General features: G+C 39.6%; 1 pseudogene; it reads right to left on the bottom strand.

Annotated features, from left to right (window-relative positions):
• The window catches only part of LOC139744120 (proteasome adapter and scaffold protein ECM29-like), a 394,771-nt pseudogene that overhangs the window by 70,783 nt on the left and 302,037 nt on the right, over positions 1-21,951 (bottom strand).

The following is a 21,951-nucleotide window of genomic DNA, read 5'->3' as shown; positions in this document are numbered from 1 at the left end:
AGCCAATCGTGCCATAGAACGAGAGAGACACCCAATGCCAACGCTGGATGAACTCATAGAGGACATGAATGGTGCCACAGTTTTCAGAACTCTTGATCTCACACCAGGCTACCACCAGTTTGAGTACACAAAAGCAGCAGATAATCACAACATTCAGCACTCATGTCGGCCTCAGGAGATACAAGCGACTGATGTTTGGGGTAATTTCGGCTTGTGAAATTTTCCAGGCTGCAGTGGACTAGATGGTGTAAAAAATGTGTCAGACGACATAATCATCTACGGAAAAAATCAGGCTGAACATGATTATCGACTGAAAGCAATGCTAGATCGACTCAACTCTCATAATGTCACACTCAAGAGAAAAAAATGTCAATTCTCACAACCCTCTGTGACGTTCTATGGCCATGTCTTCAGTAGGCATGGATTGAGCCCAGACCCAAGGAAAATCGAGGCCATAATCAATGCTGACGCCCCTCAGAATGCCAAAGAGATGAAGTCACTACTAGGCCTGGCATCCTACATAACCAGATTCATCCCGGACTATGCTGCACTTACAGCACCCCTTCGAACGTTGACTCATCAGGATGTACAGTGGACTTGGGGAGAGCCGGAAATCAGAGCATTCGAGAGACTGAAAGAGGTACTGACAAACACACAGACAATGTCATACTTTGATCCAACCAAACCCACAGTACTACTGGTGGATGCGAGCCCCAAAGGCCTAGGTGCGATGCTCTGCCAAAACAACCTAACCAACTTCGCATGCAAGTACATCCTTGACAGACACCGAGACCAGATACTCCCAAACGGAGAGAGAGATGCTTGCTGTTGTGTGGGCAGTGGAATGATTCCACCTCTACTTATATGGTGCTCAATTCCAGGTCATCACAGACCATAAACCTCTGCCTAGGATCTTCGAGAAGCAAGCCCCTATGTCTGCCAGAATCGAACGGTGGAGACTTAGACTGATGCCATGTAACTGCAAATTGGTGTACAGACCTGGCAGAAATGAGGAAAACCCAGTCGACTATTTGAGCAGACATCCAGACAAAGTAGAAGCACACTCACCAGACAGAGATAGCCAGTACCTGAACTATGTCTGTAGCCATGCAGTACCCAAAGCAGTGACGCAAGCCACATTGGAAGACGAGAATCTCCAACTTCTGATGACAGCCATCGAGACTCAAAGACACGAACATTGGAACAGGCCAGAACTGAAGCCATACCAGTCAAGCAAAGAGCAATTTTTGGTGCATGAAGGCATGATCCTCAGAGGAAACAGACTGGTACTCCCAACACAAGGCAAGTGCCAAATTGTGTCTCGCCCACTCGCGTACAAGAAATTAATATTTTTCTAACTCCCAGAAGTTCATTGATCCGCCTATGACCTTTGACCTTGTGGTGACCTTCAACTCCCCAAGGGACATTTACCATCCAAGTTTGGTCACAAACGGACAAAGGGATCAAAAGTTATGAGCCATAATCGAAACGCGCCATAAAAACTTAACAACGGGCCTAAAAATTTGACCCCTTTCTGTGACCTCTGACCTTGTGATGACCTTTAATTCCCCAAGGGACATCTACCGTCCAAGTTTGGTCACAAACGGACAAAGGGATCAAAAGTTATGAGCCACAATCGAAACGCGCCATAAAAACTTAACATTGGGCCCTAAAAGTTTGTTGACCTCTTTCTGTGACCTTTGACCTTGTGGTGACCTTCACCTCCCCAAGGGACATCTACCATCCAAGTTTGGTCACAAACGGACTTAGGGATCAAAAGTTATGAGCCACAATCAAAACGCGCCCTAAAAACTTAACATTGGGCCCTAAAAGTTCGTTGACCCTGTCTGTGACTTTTGACCTCGTGATGACCTTCACCTCCCCAAGGGACATCTACCATCCAAGTTTGGTCACAAACGGACAAAGGGATCAAAAGTTATGAGCCATAATCAAAATGCGCTTTAAAAACTTAACATTGGGCCCTAAAAGTTGTTGACCCCTGTCTGTGACCTTTGACCTTGTGTTAAACTTCAACTTCCCAAGGGACATCTACCATCTAAGTTTGGTCACAAACAGACAGATACATCGAAAGTTACAAGCCATAAACGAAACGCGCCCTAAAAACTTAACATTGGGCCCTAAAGTTCATTGACCTCTGCCTGTGACCTTTGACCTTGAGGTACCCTTCATGTTTGGTAAAATGTGTAACTTTGTATAAGCACTCTTCCCTCCAAGTTTGATTGAAATTGAAATCCTCAGTAGAGAGTTATTCAAGTTTTTGTAGCGTTACGGACAGACGACAGACGGACGGACGACGGACGGACGGACGACGGACAGACAGACGCCGCAGGCGATCCCTTAGTCTCCCCACACCTCCGGTGGGCTCGACAAAAATTGGTCAACAAGGCAGTAGACCTGGCCCATGCCTCACACCAAGGAATAGTGAAAACAAAGAGCCTCCTGAGAGAAAAGGTTTGGTTCCCAAGGCTGGATCAGATGGTGGAAGAGAAGGTGAGATCATGCATACCTTGCCAAGCTGCCGTATCAGATGGAGCTGAGAGACCAGAACCCCTCAGAATGACGGACCTCCCAGATGGACCATGGCAAGAAGTGTCGGCTGATTTTCTCGGTCCACTAAAATCAGGTGAATACCTGTTAGTTGTAATCGACGAGTACAGCAGATACCCGGAAGTTGAAATAGTTTCTTCGACATCAGCCAAAGCAACTCTTCTTGCGCTTGACACACTATTTGCTCAACAAGGTGTGCCGGTTACAGCCAAAAGTGACAATGGACCTCCATTTAGTGGTTATGAGTTCAGCGCATTTGCCGATCACCTGGGGTTCAACCATAGGAAGGTGACTCCGTACTGGCCTAGAGCTAATGGAGCTGTTGAACGGTTTAACAGAGCCCTTGTGAAAGTCATCAGAACAGCTCATACTGAGAGACGAACCTGGAAGCAGCAACTCTTCAAGTTTCTAAGAGCGTATCGAGCCACACCCCATTTGACAACAAATTTGTCACCGTGCCAAGCCCTGAAAAGACGAGAGATGAAGTGTGAGCTGCCACACATCACACTTCCCCTGCATAAAGTGGACTCAGAGAGCAACATGAGGAACAGAGACAGCAATCAAAAGAAAAGGATGAAACAGTATGCTGACAAAGCTATGAACAGCAAACACAGTGAGGTGAAGCAGGCGATGTCGTACTGGTCAAGCAGCCAAAGTCGTCAAAGGCTAGCTCTCCATTCGACCACAGACCACTGATTGTTGTCAGCAGAAAAGGCAACTCTGTCGTAGCCAGGAGAGGTAACTACGTCACAAAGAGGAACATTTCATTTTTCAAGAAGGTGAATGCTGAGGTACGCCCGGATGACAACCCTCCTGACTCTGATGTTGACGACATCGCAGATCAACAAGATGACGACATCGATGCCCTACCTGCTGATGACGACGCAGAATGCCAGTTTGATTCCACGACTATGAGATGTGAGCACCACAATCCAGTAGATGACGTCAACTCCCGGTTCGATCCTACAACCATGAACTTTGAGAGGTTGCAGTATTGATTTTTTTGTAGGTTTCAGACCTTTTGGTTCTACTTGTTTGGTTTAAGAAAAAAAAAACATAAGCAAAAATTCGGTGAACTAAAGAGTTTGAACATTCAGGAAAATTGAATGGAAACTATATGAAAGTTCATGCTGGACTTACAATTGCATGATATCAACTTTGGACTCCACATTCCGCGGTCATTTTACGCTATGCTGATCCGGTAGCTAATATCCAGCTCTGTATACCACAATATTGAACTCTGAACTCTGAACTCTAAATTATGAACTTTTTTCTGTGAACTCAAAAATTTGTTTTATTCACCAGACTAAGATTTATTTTTTACACTCTCAAAACATGGTGCTTATACTGGACAATTACTGGACTGTGAAGTTTTTGGAATGTGAAGTCCACCCTTATGCTGTCAAGTGTTTCAAGTGTTTAGGTGTTTTAAGAGTTATAGTGTTTTAAGTGTTTCAAGTGTTTTAAGCCAAAACTTCTGGAATTCTGGAGTTATCTGGAAAGAAACTTTCGGGGAAAAAAAAAGAAAGAAGAACAAAAAATCATTTGAAAAACATTTCTGATAATGTGCATTACAGACACAGCACAGATTTCATACGCTTCAGAAAGAATGGTTTTGCAGAAGTTTTAATACAAAAAAAATAATAGGATGTTTGGAATTAAAAGAAAAAAAAAAGGAAAGGGTGATGTAGTGTTGTAGACCAACACTGTGGTCTAGCGCCCCCTGTTGTTAAAATGTAAGTGAACACCAAAAAATGGCAGAATAAACAACCAGAAGTGAAACGTCATGATATCTCTCTTTATTGGGTCGTCCAAGCTGGTAGTCCGTAGATTTGTTAGCTGCTAACACAAATTACACAACTCTACAATCACCCTGTGATCAGAAACATCACCTTGAACATGGCAGGATGGAATATGAAAATGATGTGGGTCCTATTCATCTGACAAATGGCCACACGAATTTGAGGAATTTGTTCATGTTGATGGTGATATGTTACTTGGCATATACCTTCTTTGGCAGCACAATTCATGTATAGACAATTTGGCGGCCATCTTGAACATCTCAAAACTCTCAAGAATGCGAGTGTTGAATCCATCAGATTCAGTTTCAGCATCCTTGAAAAAATATAACACAATCATTTTCAAATCATTCACCATTTTTAAGGAAACATTTGTATTATAATTACAATTTTTGGTGGCCATTTTGGTAACCTCAAAACCCTTAGGGATGCAAGAACTGCCTCATCCAGATTCGGTTTCAGCACCCTCCACTAGGTTAACACCATCAAACTTTTCAATGTTTCATGATTCATAAGGATTCATATGGAAATTTTAATTTTTGGTGGCCATCTTGAATATCTTGAATATTTCCAGAGAATCTCTATTAGGTTATACATGCATACACAAAGTGTAAAAAAAAATTAATCCTGCTGGCATTGCATAAACATGATGGAAATAGTAAAATTTTGAAGTGTTGCCCTTGACCTTTGACCCCTGACCTTTGACCCCATGAACCCTAAATTCTCTAGATAATCACTGCCAGTCAGTACATGTATATATACTATGTTCCATGAAGATAATTTTCCAAGGTACAGAGAAAAAAGGTGAAGTTTTAATATTTTTACTTGACCTTTTGACCTTTGACCTTTGACCTCATGACCCAAACTTTCACCAGAGAATCTTAATTGGGGTAAAACATGCATACACTAAGTTTCAAGAAACTATCTTCGGGCATTGCATAGATATGGTGGAAATAGTGAATTTTATGTATTTGACCTTGACCTTTTGACCTTTGACCTTGAGCATGTGCACCCGAAAGTTGATAGGCACAACTTCACTCCCTAATACACATACATGCCAAGTTTTCATTAGGTTTTGATAGTTTACCGCTGTCCACTAAATTCATTACGGGACGGACGGAAGGATGGACGGAGGGACAGACGGACAACTGTAATGCCTCCGGCACCACTTTGTGGCGGAGGCATAAAAACCTACTACCATATATTGGATGGAGAGTAAAACAAGGTTCAGCCTCTGGCACCCAGACTTCTTCACCTGATTGATTCTTTTCCAGTGCTAAAAGTACAGTCTACCATAAAAGAATAGAAAATGAAACATACAGTAGGTAATAAATGACACATGTCACTCACTTTACTGATGATTGGGTAGAGGATTTCAGCTAGCTCCACAAATCTGTCGTGTTGTACTCCTGCAGCACTGCTGCAAGACAGTCTAGAGCAGAAATCTTGTAATCAATCCTCTCTTTGCGGCTCTCCTTGAAAAGGGCAATGATGACAGAGTCAACTGCAGGCTGACTGTCAACCTCATTTTGCAGGGTGGTCCTGATATGTGATACAAAAATATGAACAGAAGAAAGACAGAAAGAGAGAGATTGATTAGATTATGTTGGGTGATCTGGAAATGATCATGGATCACCTTCTGTTTCTGTACAAAATTCATTTCTTAACCAGCTTTTATTTCATTCTTCCTGTACAAATTCTTGTGTATCCACTATCCCCCAAAGTTCAATCTCTAAAGACTTAAATCATACACTCATTATATTTTTCATGATATAAGGATGGTACAACTTTTTTTTTCTCTGTGATCACTCAATTGTAAAATCAGCATGACATCATTTTCTAAAATCACATCATTGTCTACATCTCCATTAAATACTGATCTTCATTTTGCAATGTAACCCGGTAGTAGGTATATATTTCACTATGATGATTTATGTGTATAATACAAAACACAGAGACCTGGGGGGTCTTGCCCTGACCCAAGTACTGGATCACAAGTTCACCTTCCATGCATTCTTGAAGACTATTACCTGATAACATAGCAAACTTGTGGGCAGCTTTGTAGGCCTGGGGGGGGGGGGGGCATGGTGTCCATTTGTATATTCTATCACACTGGTAAAATACCTGCCAAGAACACTGTATCTAGAAAATCTGACTAAGCAGTTTTAAAAAAGCAAAAAGAAAAAGGATCAAGAAGTAAAAAGTGGCCCCCGATTCAGTTCCCGCCAAACCTCTGGATCTACCATATACATGTATAACGTTGAAAGTACATTTACTAATCAATTGGTGCATAATAAGTGTAAATACATTCACTAATGTACTTACTCTGAGTATTTCTGGTTTTAAACAAGATACTCTTTTTTTTTTTTTTTTGATTCTCTAATATTGGGTTTTGGAGTATAATTGCCACCCAGGTGATATTGCCTGCTAAGTTTGGTGACAAATTACTGAACAAGTAGTAAGTTTTTCAGAAAATGTGAAAATTTGGTCCACCACCCCTCTTCAGCCCATCCCCGATCTGTAACGAAAAAACTTGAAACTACAGTCACCAATCTAACTTACTCATAACACGACCTGGTAACCTAGATTATCAGCTAATGTTTGAGAGAAGACTTGTAAAGAATCCTTTAAAATAAAGGAATATTAGAGTAGAAGCTCACTTGTATTGGAAATTTATATGAAATTGGTGTTAACTTTTGATCTCAATACAAAATATTTACTCCCAAAATTTTCAGCTGTTAGTGCTACAGCCTTCATCAGCAGAGTAAAAAGACTTTGCTTTGATCATGTGATGGTCGCAAAGCGGGTCATAGACTTTTGGAAGTTTGTAGCGCTCACTCCTTCGATGTATTAAAGGGAGTATTATCTGTCTTTTTGATGGAGTTGTAGAGTCTTTGATGGTACTGGACTCTTTCTTCTTGGGTTGGCTGATCTTATCAAAGGTCCACTGAGGATAGCCACAGTTTGAGAGAGCCTTTTTTGATGTGGACTACTTGAGGGTGCTTGTACTCCCTTTAAGGACATTCCTCAGTTAAAGTGAAGTCCATGTCATTTTCTTCAAACTTTACATACCGTAACTTTGACCCATCCGCAGCCCAAATATGTAAATAAAACCACAGGTTCATGTGCTTGTTTTTCTTCTACGGGACTTTGAAGAATATGACAATCTGCCGTCCAGTACCAAAATGATAGTGTTACAGGATCAAGACCATGATTGGCAACAAAATCTGCAATGACAAACTTAAATTCCCATAATTCTTTCAAAATCCACATTATTTTCTCCAAATTTGCAAGAATTGCAGAGAAAGGTACCCAAAATGAGGAAAAGGTTTTAAAGTTGGGGTTTACACTCTCATTCTTGAGCAAGCAGACCCTCAAGTGGCAGAAAACACCAAAATCTCTCAAATCCTTGTCATGGACATTTTCTGTTAGGGGTGAGCTAAAGGACAAGGTTCATAAAACTTATGCTGTACCTTCAAAACCCATGTCATTTCTACAAAACTTGACCAAACTGTAGAAGAAGGCTTACTAATTCCAGAACAATAATAAAAAGTGGGGGTTCATGAGCTCGTTTTTGTGCTAGCAGTGCCCTCATGCGACATATATCATCATACGACCCCAAAATCTGGTCAGGAACATATGCAGGGATGCCCTGACAGGGTGGGTTCATTGTAAATCTCATGCTGTACTTTCAAAACCCATCTCATTTTCATGAAACTTGACCGAATTGTAGAAGGCTTACTAATTCCAGAAAACAATAAAAATTGGGGGTTTGTGTGCTAGTTTTTGTGCTGGCAGCACCCCATATGATAGAAATCATCCTAGGACTCCAAAATCTGGTTTTAAACCTATCGCATGGGTGCCCTGATTAGGTGGGTTTCATGAATGTCATGTTGTACATTCAAAACCCATGTCATTTTAATGAAACTTGATCAAATTGTAGAAGGGTTACTTAATGCAGAACAATTGTAAAAATGGGGGGTTCGTGTAATCTCTTTTGTGCTAGCAGCGCCTCCTTGCGACAGAAATCATCGTAAGACTCCCAAATCTAGTCAGGAACCAATGCAGGGATTTCCTGTTAGGATGCATGAATCTCATGTGGTTCACTAAAAACCCATGTTTTTTTTTTTTTTTTCAAAAAACAAAAAAAAAAACATGTCACAATTGCAGTGATAGGGTGGAAAAATATTCAGAAAGAAAGGTCCATTTGTGTTTTTGTTATTATTTCCCTTGCACAACCATAATGATATCATGTGGACGCAGGCGTGGCAAACTCCACATTGACATGCTTGCTTGTTTGTTTTAACCCGTTCCATACTGAATTCTGAAATCCCTATAGACTTAATACACAGGCCACCAGGTTCCCGTATGGAACGGGTTAATTGTTTTACCCACTTGCTGTAACCATGTGCAGAAAGTGATACTGGAGGAAGAAGAATAAACATAAGGAAATGGGAGTTTTGGCTTTAGTCTGACGGTCCTCGAAAGGAAAAACAAATCTTACGAGATATGAAACTTGTCACACTGAAGACGAGTTAGGTGATACGCTTGGGGTCATCAGATGTCGGTCATCCGTGATCGACAAAGAAAAGAATGTAATATAGCACCTTGAAGTTATAATGAGATACTTAGTTGAACTTTTTTGGGCCTACATTATTCAGATCACATTTGTTTTTCTGTCACACAAACTATTTAAAGTGGAAATTCTGTGCGTGTGCGACTAAGTCGATTTACGGACTTTTTGAGTACGTACAGTGCATAATAGTACAGGCTAGGGTTTGGAAGCCAGACTAAAATTGGCCGCGCATTTAGCCCAGTTTGCGTTTACACTGAGAAAAAGGCCGGGCGCGACCGCGGCTCGGCCGCGGCCGAGACCACCTCCAGAGCGTGGCCTAATGCGAGGCCAATTTTAGCCCCGCATTTGGCCTTTTGCGCGTTTACACCGAAATGAAGGTGGACTGTAAACGGGGTCCAAGTGATCCTCGGCACGTACAAATAAAACATGACAATTAAGTGTTTATAACCATCCTGGCTTTAACAGTGGCCTTTTAAAACATGACCTTTGACCATTATTTCATAACCAATATGACTCCCTCTAATCTTGCTATCATAATGATCAGTTCAGAGAGCTCTTACAGCTATATACAAGCCTGTGAGATTTACCAGCAGTAAAACCAATGAAGCCTCCGATACAGAACAAGGGATATAGAGCAAGTGAGTCTGTTTACATGAGAATGTGATTTATCCTGGACGAAAGTGATACCTCAATTAAAGAGAAAAGGGCAAAAGAAAAACGGGCCAAACGTACGGCTCCAGCGAAAGAGACATCGCCTTTAACCATGTAACTATAGGTCACTTTGAACGTAAGCTTATACGTGAATGATAATTTATGACGATCTCACGTGATCGACACACATTCAAAGGGGACAGTTAGAAGTGGAAGGAGTGCTTAATCGTGTCATTAATTCCTAATCAATGACACCCCTACTATAGGCATATCATAATTTCTCATCTAAAATCAATGGCCAATAGGACTCATGCACCATTACTTGTATCGTGCATAAACTTTGTTTTTTAAGCTTTGAGTGAAACCTGTCATAACATAATTCTGTAATTCCATCAGCAGTGATTGACATAATAAAGAAGAGAGATATATCACCGTATTGAACGCTTAGAACCTAACGGGGGGGGGGGGGGGGGGGGGTATTATAGCATGATACTCGGTTCTTTACTGCACAGATGCCAACAACACCCATCACCCACGGCCACGCATAGAGAAACAGCCATGGCGAAAACAAAACTTTGCTTTCTCATAGGCAGAATGACACAGAACCCCGTCAAACACACTTCACTTTAATTGGCAGGGATGGACATGAAAAAATTCATTACTAATACTAAACAGCGTATGCATTCCATTCATGTGGCGCGAGATACCTCTATAGCAACATAAAGCCTGTCTTCAACTCCGTTGGTCGAACAATGACAACCTGAAATTTCAAAGAGATGAGCGAGACGCTATATACACCTGGCCTAGAGTTAATTTATTCAGTTCTCATTCCTACTTCAAGTTGGGTTATGTTATTGTCATCATTCCCATCTGCAGTATAACAAAACCAAAGTGAGGGAAAAGGGGAGAGAAAAACGAGAGGTGGCAGAAGTAAAACTGCATGCACAACTGCAATCCATATCATTGCGTGTGACAAGTGAAGCAAATGTATTAGTTGTTATAGCAGTGTTTTATGAGCATAAACAGGCAAATAGACAGACAATGTCAAATACAAAAACCATCAATTTAATGTCAGAGAAGATGGTAAACAAGATGCATTGAAACTGTAACTAAATCGCTGCTCTTCTACTCGGTCACGGAACGTCCAACTTTATATTCAACAAAAAAAAAATGTTAGGGGAAAGAAATAAATTTAGATATAACATTCTTGAATTAAAAACAAGAAAAAGAAAATGTCCACGTCAGGATTTAAAAAAAAAACGCCGCACGAACATGCATTATATTCTAGATGGGAATACGGTCTTGATGCAAAGGTCCAATGATTGAAATGAAATGAAATGAAATGAAATGAAATTTATTAATATTCCACATGGTGGACATTATATGATAGAATATACAGGGTATAACACATAGTGGACATTATATCAAAACTATACACAGTATGTTACATGTATATACAAGATATAGTGATATTCTGAGATAGAATAACACCATATACAAATGTGGAGGGGACTACTTAGAAGCACTGCTTGTTAAATGTAGTCCCCCTACAGATTATAGACAAAATGATATCAAAGATAAGGCTGAGTGAAATATAACAAAAACACCATAATTATATACACTATTTACAAGGGCACATGAACCGTACTATGGATATACAAACAAGTCATGTATGTATATGTTACAAAGCACAAGTTTATGTATAAAGTGTTCACAGTGTACATTATATACAGTGTACCATTAGAATAATGAATGAAACAGAAGATAACCTTCCGAGTATACTTAATGAAGTACTTCTAGAAAACATTGATTTAAATATACATACGTTTAATTACCATAAAACTGTTTATCATTTATCAAGAAACACATTTTTGAGCTTATACTTAAAGCTATTCAAGCTCTGAGCTTGTTTTAGTGAACGATCAAAGGAATTCCAAAGCTTAGGACCAGTAAACATAAAATTTCTGTTAGCAAAACTGGTTCTATTTTTAGGAAGATGATAATCATTCGCATACCTTGTTGAGTAATTATGTATAACATTATTTTTTCGAAACATTTCCTTAAATACAGCAGGAGTAGCGTTAATTTCTACATTGTACATAAAACAACCCAGCTGAAGACGATATAAATCAGTAATCTTAAGAATACGGTTTTCTTTAAACAAAACATCAGTGTGTGATCTATAAGCGGTATTGCATATCAAACGCATCGCTCTTTTCTGCAAGAGGAGCACCCTGTCCATTTTAGTTTGTATTGCATTTCCCCATGCCATTACGCCATAATTGAGGTAAGGAAGAATAAGAGTTGAATATAACATAAGAAGCACTGACTTGGGGAGAATCCGTTTAACGTGATTAATGATGCCAATATTTCTTGAAACTATCTTACAAATATTATCAATATGACAATTCCAAGTTAGCTTATTGTCAATTGTAATACCGAGAAATTTTGTAGTCTTGACTTCTTTAATAACAGAATTATCAAATATCACTTGGTCAGGAAGTTGTTTAAGTGAGTTACTGAATAACATGTAATTGGTTTTTTGTTTATTTAAAGATAATTTATTTGCCTTTATCCAATTTGTTACATGTGCAAGTTCTACATTTAAAACTTCTACTAACTTATTAGGATCACTGTGAGTATAGAATACGTTTGAATCATCAGCAAAAAGGATAAAAGAGAGAACACTCGAAGAACATCGAATATCATGTACATAAATAGAGAATAGCAGTGGACCAAGAAGGCTTCCTTGGGGAACTCCACACGTGATTGGTACCGTAGACGAATTATATCCATCAATGGTAACAAATTGCTTTCTTCCAGAAAGATAACTTTCGAACCATTCCAGAGCCTTACCTCTAATACCATAGTGCGCAAGTTTGTGTAACAGAATGTCGTGATTTATAGTATCGAATGCTTTAGAAAAATCTAAGAACAAACCGATAGTATGACAGGATTTTTCGATTGAAGCTGATATGGTATTTATCAAACTTAGAATGGCATGAGTTGTGTTATGTTTTTCTCTAAAGCCAAATTGGGAGTCAGATATGATGTAGTGAGATTCAAGGAAGGTAGTTATCCTTGAATGAACAATTTTCTCTAAGATTTTTGATAATGAAGTTAACAAAAATATTGGGCGATAGTTGCTGATACATAATTTGTCTCCTTTCTTAAATATTGGAGTCACCTTTGCGAGTTTCATTTTAGATGGTACTTGACCAGATTGTAATGAAAGGTTATATAAAAACAATAAAGGATCTGCTATACAATGTATAATGTCTTTGATAAGGACATTGCCAATGTCATCATAGCCAGGGGCTTTGTTTGCTTTGAGCTGAAGTACAATTTTGATTAATTCTTGCCTGTCAATTGGCTTGAAAAAAATTGAGTGGTCGTTTGGTGAGGAAAGAAATTCGTAAAATGATTTATCACTTGGAGTAATAATTTGTGCTAAGTTTGAACCTATCTTTGAAAAGTATGAGTTAAAAATCTCGGCAATTTCAGACTTGTCCTCAATGATAGTATTATCAACTTGAACTTTAGAAATGGGATTTACAGCCTTCCCTCTATTCAAAACGGTATTTATTACTTTCCAAGTGTGCTTGATATCACATTTGAATTGACTCAATTGGTCCGCAAAATATTGTTTTTTAGCTAATCTGAGTGTATTGGTAAGAATATTTTTGTACGAAATATATTTCATTCGAGAGGTTTCGTCACGGTTTTTGATAAAATTAACATATAAAGTACTCTTGCGATTTATTGAGCGTAAGAGTGTTTTGGAAACCCATGGTTGCTTGGGGATTCGTTTGTAATCCTGTGTACGACATTTCCTTAAGGGAATGCATGCATCTAGGCAATTATTCAAAAGATAAAGAAAGTTATCATATGCTTGGTCAATATTTTCATTTGCGTCATACACAATTGACCAGTCCACAGATTGAAGTTTTTCTTGAACGAGAGCGATATTTTCAGGGGTGAATTTACGACGAAATACATGCCTTCGAATTGTACTATGACTCCTTGGTCCAATATCAAGGTGACAAAATATCATAAAATGGTCTGATATATCGCTCACCACTATGCCAGATTTTGGAAAAGGTTTTAGGTTCGCAAAAATGTTATCAATAAGAGTAGCAGAATGACCAGTAATTCTTGTTGGTTTAGAAATAAGAGGCAGAAATGAGGCTTGTAAAATGTTATCAAGGAAGTTATCACAGGCAGCATTACTGCTTGACAAAAGATTTATATTGAAATCACCCATGATGATGCAATCCTTATTGTGGAATGCACCGTTTCGACAAATATCGTTCATAATATTCATAAAATCATCATAATTAGATTGAGGAGGTCTGTATATAACTCCAAGCAGAATGTTTTTGCCCTTACAGACAGAAATTTCAATAAATAATGATTCTATTACATCATTCATATATTTCAGTTCTTCCTTTATAGCGTAATTATATATTCGGGGAACATATATAGCTACTCCACCACCTGGTCTATTTGATCTGTTGTTAATGACAATATCATAACCAGCAAGAACATTAATTGGACCTGACGCTGGAGTTTCAGCAGACCACGTTTCAGAGAGGCCTATGATAGGCAACATGGGCAAATCAATATTATCAAGAAATAAGCGAAGCTTTTCAAAGTTTCGATTAACACTTCTTATATTCAAATGGAAACAAAATAATTCAGCTCGTTCTAGCGTTCGTAGATATTCTCTAAGGGTAGCTTCTGTAAAGTATGGCGATTGAGCAAGTTGACACGCCTCATCGTGGCTGTTAAACTCAATGTTAAGTTCATCTAGATTGTCGGCTAAGATTCTAGTTGCAGTCCTATCAAACTTGGTGTTTCTAGCAGGTACATTTTGGTCTTTTTGAAATAAAGTAACAAAGTCATCATCTGTTAAGAGATTAAAAGGAAAAATATTGTTATCCAGCATTTAGAGGTAGGATCATAGTGGTAGACAACAAACAAAGGTAATACGTATATTTACTGTAGCTTTGACAAGTCCTCTTTCCTGTTGATGACACTGATGGCGCCTCCGTCGTTTTTCTTCACGTAGATTCGCCCGTTGTGGGTCCACAGGTATTTGTATCCGGCCAGCCTCCTTGCTCTGTTTGTTTCCTTCAGCAGCTCCCTGGTGGACGCAACAAGGTTTTCGTTGACATAGATCCTTCCGTTGCCCTTAGAGTTGCTGCGGAGCCCGAGATCTTTCGTGGTGAAGTGCTGTAGCTTTCTTCGGCCGTCGTAGATCATGTTTCGCGAGCGTCGGTTGGTGAATCTCACGATTATCGGCCGTGGCCCCCGCTGATCATCCTCTTTTCCTATTCGATGAGCAATGTCGATGTCGCCAGCGCTCACATCTTCGGTGATCTTCTGAGCAATCTTTAAGACGATCTTTTCAGGGTTTTCACCCTTTTCTTCTGGCACGCCGGCGATTTCAAGGTTGACCCGACGGTGGTACTGGTCGAGGTCTTTAATTTGGTGTGTCAGATCGTCCACTCTTTTCTCCAGCTGCTGATTTTTTTGTTTGAGCTCGTGATTTTCTCCCTCCAGTCGCTCAGTGATCTTTTTCATCTCCTCGAATTTGGCATCGAGAAAAGTGATAGAGTTCAAAATGCCCTGCTGGCCCTCCTTCACCTCCGAGACCGCTTTCTCCAGTTGAGAAAATTTGCTGTTAAGAATACGTGAGAGATTTGCTACTTCATCCCTCAACGCGCTGAGATCCACTTCCTCAGCAGATTTCTTCTTCGGAGGCATCTTTTGATGATGTCACAAAAGCTCCTGACACTAAGCGCGAAATAAAGGGATGGTTGCTATGCGCGATGAGGTAGTGATGGAAGAGTACGCAGGAAGGATGCGTGGCATACGCACCAGGTAAGTTTTGTTTGAAAAGTCTCAAGCAAAATATCTTCCCAAAACAGCGAAAATGAATGAAATAACTGTACGATACGCGTAGTAGAAGCACTTAATGCAGATGTCAATCAGATAACTAGATTCTCAGTCAAAAACGCCGTCATTTGATGTAAAAAACTCACAACAGGCAAAACTGAATCTGCATATACCGAGTGTCACTTGGGAGCTCCTCAAAAACACGTCTTCCTATGTTGACCACCTAATGATTGTCTCATTACTTTAAAAGCAATCTATGATTCCCTTACCATCACCAGTACCACACCACAATGACATCTCTAAAATCAATGGTAGCACATTTATCATTGCATCGTGCATTAACTCCCTTTTCCTAAACTACCAGTGGAACGTGTCATATTATATTGTGTATTTCGATCAGTAGTGATTGACTTTAAAGAAGAAAGATAATGCAAAAAAATTGAACGCTTACCACATTGCTTATAGGGCTATTCCAGTTTGGTACTGATCTGTTCTATTCTCCCAGATGCCAACAACATATATCACCTATGGCTAAACTAGTGAAACAGCCATGATGAAAGTAAACGACAGAGAACCCTGTCATAATCACTACACTTGGAAAGGTGTTGCCCGAAATTCCTCATTATGAAGCAATATCAAGTCACTTCCTTCCCTGCCTGTCTTTAACTCCGTTATTTGGTCAAACAATAACAACCTGGAATTCCAAAGAGATAAGCGAGACGCCATGCACCTGGACTAGTGTTAATTAATTCAGTTCCCATTCCTGTTAGTTATGTAAACGTACACGTTCCTAAATATCCTGCTACAGTATAACAAGAACAAATGAAGAGAAAAGGAAAGAGAAAACGAATGGTGGCAAGCGGGGTACTGTTTCAAGGGGCAATTTACAACATTACGTGTGACAAAATTAAAGAAGCAAACCCAACCTCCAAACTCCAATACAAAACAAGGAAAAGTAGAAATTACGCGGTGCGTAATATATGTCCCCGCCGGAAGTAGCATTTTGTAACAAAATGTGCAATGTAGGTAAAAAATCAAGGTCAAAGGTCAAAGAAGTCAAAGGTCAAAATTCTGTGTAGAAGTTTTGAAGCCCTCACCTAGTGCCATCACATAAAGCAAATGGAATCAAATTGGGTTAGAAATGGCGAAGGAGTAGCATTTTGTAGCCAATGTACAATATAGGTCAAAAATCAAGGTCAAAGGTCAAAGAAGACAAAGGTCAAAATTCTGTGTAGAAGTTTTGAAGCCCTCACCTAGTGCTATCACATAAAGCAAACGGAATCGAAATCGGGTTAGAAATGGCGAAGGAGTAGCATTTTGTAGCAAAATGCACAATATAGGTCAAAAATCAAGGTCAAAGGTCAAAGAAGTCAAAGGTCAAAATTCTGTGTAGAAGTTTTGAAGCCCTCAACTAGTGCCATCATATAAAGCAAACGGAATTGAAATCGGGTTAGAAATGGCGAAGGAGTAGCATTTTGTAGCAAAATGTACAATATAGGTCAAAAATCAAGGTCAAAGGTCAAAGAAGTCAAAGGTCAAAATTCTGTGTAGAAGTTTTGAAGCCCTCACCTAGTGCTATCACATAAAGCAAACGGAATCGAAATCGGGTTAGAAATGGCGAAGGAGTAGCATTTTGTAGCAAAATGCACAATATAGGTCAAGAATCAAGGTCAAAGGTCAAAGAAGTCAAAGGTCAAAATTCTGTGTAGAAGTTTTGAAGCCCTCAACTAGTGCCATCATATAAAGCAAACGGAATCGAAATCGGGTTAGAAATGGCGAAGGAGTAGCATTTTGTAGCAAAATGTACAATATAGGTAAAAAATCAAGGTCAAAGGTCAAAGAAGTCAAAGGTCAAAATTCTGTGTAGAAGTTTTGAAGCCCTCACCTAGTGCCATCACATAAAGCAAACGGAATCGAAATTGGGTTAGAAATGGCGAAGGAGTAGCATTTTGTAGCAAATGTACAATATAGGTCAAAGGTCAAGGTCAAAGGTCACAACTGAAATTCTGTGTAGAAGTTTTAAAGCTCCCATGTAGTGCTATCATATAAAGCAAACAGAATCAAAATTGGCTCATAAATGACAAAGAAGTAGCAAATTGAACATTTTGATCACACACGGACGCACACACGGACGGACGCACGGACGGACGGACGCACGGACGCACAGACACACACACGTACGGAGCCCGTTTCATAGTCCCCTGCTCGAACTCGTTCGGCGGGGACAACAAGGGAAATAGAGTAGCTGTGTTCATGACATCAGAGTGAAGCTGAACTGCAGAAAAAAAAAGAAATAAAAGGAAAAAGTCCTGCGGGACTCGATTAACTTCTCTCCTTCCGGTCGGGCATTATAAACACGCAGCGTGCTAAGCGATTCTGCCACACGGAAGATCCGAAGATCTTCTGCGAAACTTAAATCTATCTATGTATGCTATACACAACACAAATTTACACTGATATTCAGTTTTTTGGCGATATACGTCAAGTGACTGATAGCGCTATTCAACTTCCCACGATTCGATCAATATACAGTTGCAAAGATAAATCGGGAATCGTTTCGACCAGATTCCATTCTCATTTTCAGTATTCGACAATGAAAATAATGTTAAGTAGCGACTTGAAGTAATATTGAGAAATATTCGTGAAGTCCAATTCTTTATACAGTCCTACATAATTCAGATGAAATTGTTTCTGTCATGCAACCAATTGAAAATTTCGTGTGGTGTCGGCGTGTCCAAGTAAGTTGATTGGAAAGGATATGTGAATGAATATTTACCAATAGGTCTTTAGATCGTAAAAGAAAATCAAACATGGCCATGCGGTCTTTTAAGAGTCATCTTCACTTTAACATTTGCAATTTCAAGTCCATGTTGCCAGTCAAAGCAATGTGGTCTCCAACACAAAACAAAGGGATATTGTGTGTGTGTGTGTGTGTGTGTGTGTGTGTACGTTTACATGAAAACGTGATTTCTACATGGACGAAGGTGAATACTCCATAAAAGAAACTAGAAATGTCGCTATGGCGACTGGTATGCCTCCGCCATAATGCATGATTCTCCTAATAGGTCTAGATAGTACATGTGGACAATGTGTGATTACATTTTCACAAAACTGGCAAAATACTGAAATGACAAGTTTGTCACAAATGTGTTGAATGTTCTCCTTCCTTGACCTTGGTTTAATTGGATGAATAGGAGAGCATGTATTTGGGGATTTAAGGACTTTAACTTGACTTTGACCCATTCATACATTTATGCATTGAGTAATTTTCATGGTACCGGTATGGAAAAAAAGTGCAATTTCTGTACTGAATAGTAAATTGTTACCATGTTCATCTGGCCTTTGACCCTAAAATTCATAAGATAATCACTTTCAGGTAGAACATGCATAAATATGCAGTAAGTTCCACGATAAATTGAGCCACTTCCGAGATATGGAGGAAAAAGTTAGTTCAGCACTTTCACTTGATCTTTGACCTTTTGACCTTTGAGGCAAAAAAAAAAAGAAAAAAAAAACTCTCCAGAGAATTTCTATTAGGTTACACATGCATACACCAAGTGTAAAAAAAAAAAAAAAATAATCCTGCTGGCATTGCATGAACATGAGGGAAATAGTAAAATTTTGAAGTGTTGCACTTGACCTTTGACCCCTGACCTTTGACCCCATGAACCCTACATTCTCTAGATAATCACTGCCAGTCAGTACATGTATATACTATATTCCATGAAGATACCTTGAACAATTTTCCAATTTACAGAAAAAAAAAGAAGTTTTAATACTTTTACTCGACCTTTTGACCTTTGACCTTTGACCTCATGACCCAAACTTTCACCAGAGAATCCAAATTGGGTAATACATGTATGCACTAAGTTTCAAGAAAATATCTTCAGGCATTGCATAGATATGGTGGAAATAGTGAAATTTTATGTATTTGACCTTGACCTTTTGACCTTTGACCTTGAGCACGTGCACCCAAAAGTTGATAGGCACAACTTCACCCCCTAATACACATACATGCCAAGTTTCATTAGGATACCTCAACAGCTTTTGATAGTTACCTTGTCCACAAAATTCATTACGGACGGACGGAATGACGGACGGACGGACGGAAGGACGGACGGACGGACGGACGGACGGACGGAAGGACGGACGGACGGACAACCCGAAAACATAATGCCTCCGGCACCACTTCGTGGCGGAGGCATAAAAAACCAAAAGATGTAAATATTTTGTTTCGTGCTCTTATGGGGTTCGAACCCGTACGTGTGCAACCTCACGTCTCTTGTGACGTCGCCTTTATCCTCTCGGCCATCTATGTCTTGACGATAAAATATGAGGAACGTAAGCTTATACGTGAAAGATGATTCAGGAATCGTTTGGTCCACATTCCATTCTCATTTTCAGTTTTTAGCTGCAAAATTATCAACCTGATGAGGAGATTTGAAAAAATAAAATGCATGTTTACTGCAGCTTATTGTCTGAGCTACCACATACCTAAGTTTCAGAGGAAATGGAGCAAAATCAGCTGAAATAAAGGTGCTTAAACGTTGTCAAGTCAATGCATGGTTTAAAAAAAAAATCACCTCCCACAGACATAACACGTCAACTTGTCTGATTTTGAGTCTTTACCTTTAATCACAATTTGAAGTATGATGGTAAGTCTTCTCGAACTAAGAGTGTGGAACGGAAGCTTCTACGTGAAAGATGAATCATGACGATCATCCGTGACCGACACATCTTCAAAGGGATCAGTTATTAGAGGTGGAAGCCCTCGTGCCAAGATATTGTCTCAGCAATTCCAAAGCAATGATACCCTTACATTTAGGTATACTATAATTTCCCTCTGAAATCATTGGTATTATTCATGTACAATTGCTTGCCTTGTCCATAAACTTTGCTTTACAAACTTTCAGTGAAAGGCGTCATAACATAATTCTGTAACTCCATTAGCAGTGATTGACTACATAAATAAAGATATATCAAATTGAACGCTTAGCGCGTATAACTAAGGGGGATTTTAGCCTGATGCTGTGTTATTCACTGCTCAGATACCAACAACACTCATCACCTACGGTTACGTATAGAGAAATAGCCATGACGAAAATAAGGTTTTCCTTTTCTTTGGCAGATAGACACACAACCCCTTTGAACACACTATAATTGACATGGAGGGACATGAAAAAGTTCATTACTACTACTAAACAGTGATGCCTTCTACTCATGTGGCACAAGATACCTCTATAGCAACATAAAACCTGTCTACAATTCCGTTATTGGGTCAAACAATAACAACCTGGAATTTCAAGGAGACGAGCGAGACGCCATACACCTGGCCTAGAGTTAATTTATTCATTTGCCATTCCTGCTCCAGTTGAGTTATGTAAATTATTTTCCGACCTGTCTTGTGCAGTGTAACAGGAACAAACGTAGAGAAAAGGAAAGAGAAAACGAAAGGTGGCAAGCGGGGCACTGTATACCAAGGGCAATTTACAACATTACGTATGATAAATGAAGCAAATCCAACCTCAAGCCTCCGACAAAAAAAAAAGGGAACTTGAGTGACTGTGTGTCGTGGGGTAATGACATCGGAATGAAGCTGAACTGCCAATAGAAAAACAAAGAAAGAGAGAGAAAAAAAAAATAATAGCGTCCTGCGGGTCCCGAACATCTCGCCCTAAGGTAGTGCATAATGACCATGCAGCGCGCTAAGCGACTATAAAGCCACACGGCTGTCCCGAAGATTGGATGTGAAATTCATATCTTTATATCATTTACAACATGAAAAAGTTCATTACTACTACTAAACAGTGATGCCTTCCATTCATGTGGCACAAGATACCTCTATAGCAACATAAAACCTGTCTACAACTCCGTTATTGGGTCAAACAATAACAACCTGGAATTTCAAAGAGATGAGCGAGACGCCATACACCTGGACTAGAGTTAATCAATTCAGCTCCCATTCCTGCCAGTTATCTAAGGCTGCGTTCACATAGAAGTATACTATTCGGGTATTCGGGCTCGTTTTTCGAGGGCACGCGAATAGCTAGAATCGAACGATAGGACTTCCTCACACCGGTTCACATAAGAGGGCACTATTCGAAAGTACCGAATAGCTGCGAAAAGTATAGCAAAGTGGGAATCAAGCTTGTTCGATTTTCTTGCAGCGTATACCGCCTCTCGTTTATGAAATAATGACAATTATGGTCTGGATTTGCCCTTTAGCAAAAATAAGCATGTTGACTGACATTCTGATGCAGTTTAGAAATTGTTAATGAGATTTGCTGCGATGTAGGAGGAAGAAATCCTCACTACATGGGATGGTGAGTTGACGGTGCGGGTGATGGTGTATTCGGTGCTCGAATACCGAATACCGAATACCGAATACTTCTATGTGAACGCAGCCTTAACGTACATGTTCCTACCTATCCTGTTAAAATATAACAAGAACCAATG

The sequence above is a fragment of the Diadema antillarum genome, unplaced genomic scaffold, assembly GCF_040938485.1.
Source record: "Diadema antillarum isolate AM-2024a unplaced genomic scaffold, OU_Dant_1.0 seq00001137_RagTag, whole genome shotgun sequence".
NCBI classification, from domain to species: domain Eukaryota; kingdom Metazoa; phylum Echinodermata; class Echinoidea; order Diadematoida; family Diadematidae; genus Diadema; species Diadema antillarum.
This window is presented reverse-complemented; position numbering and strand designations above follow the sequence as displayed.